Here is a 383-nt window from a genome sequence, read left to right as displayed (position 1 = left end):
TCGGATCTTGCTTCCCTGTCTTCCGGCCCCTTTTGCATCTTGATCGCAGGCTCCCGGGGGCTACGCTGAAGTCACTTCTGCCACTGAGCACGAGGGGAGGGGGACCGAGGGGTTGCGGGAACAAAGCTGCGTCTGGGGGGTTGGTGGCCCCGCTTCTCTAGGAATGAAAGGGCATGGGGAAGGCACTGTGGGGAAACCCAGGCCCCCAGGGTTGGGGGTGTTGGAGCTGTGCTTTGTGGGGTGGGGTGGCCTGAAGCTAAGGGCTTAGGGAGGGCAAGCAGGTCCCAGGGACACAGCCTAGATGAACTATTAAATTATTTTTGCCAAGCGATGACTCTCAGAGTGTGTTGGGGGGCGGCTGAGGTGAGGGATGGCAGCTCTAA

Source organism: Bubalus bubalis, chromosome 9, assembly GCF_019923935.1.
Source record: "Bubalus bubalis isolate 160015118507 breed Murrah chromosome 9, NDDB_SH_1, whole genome shotgun sequence".
NCBI classification, from domain to species: Eukaryota; Metazoa; Chordata; class Mammalia; order Artiodactyla; family Bovidae; genus Bubalus; species Bubalus bubalis.
This window is presented reverse-complemented; position numbering follows the sequence as displayed.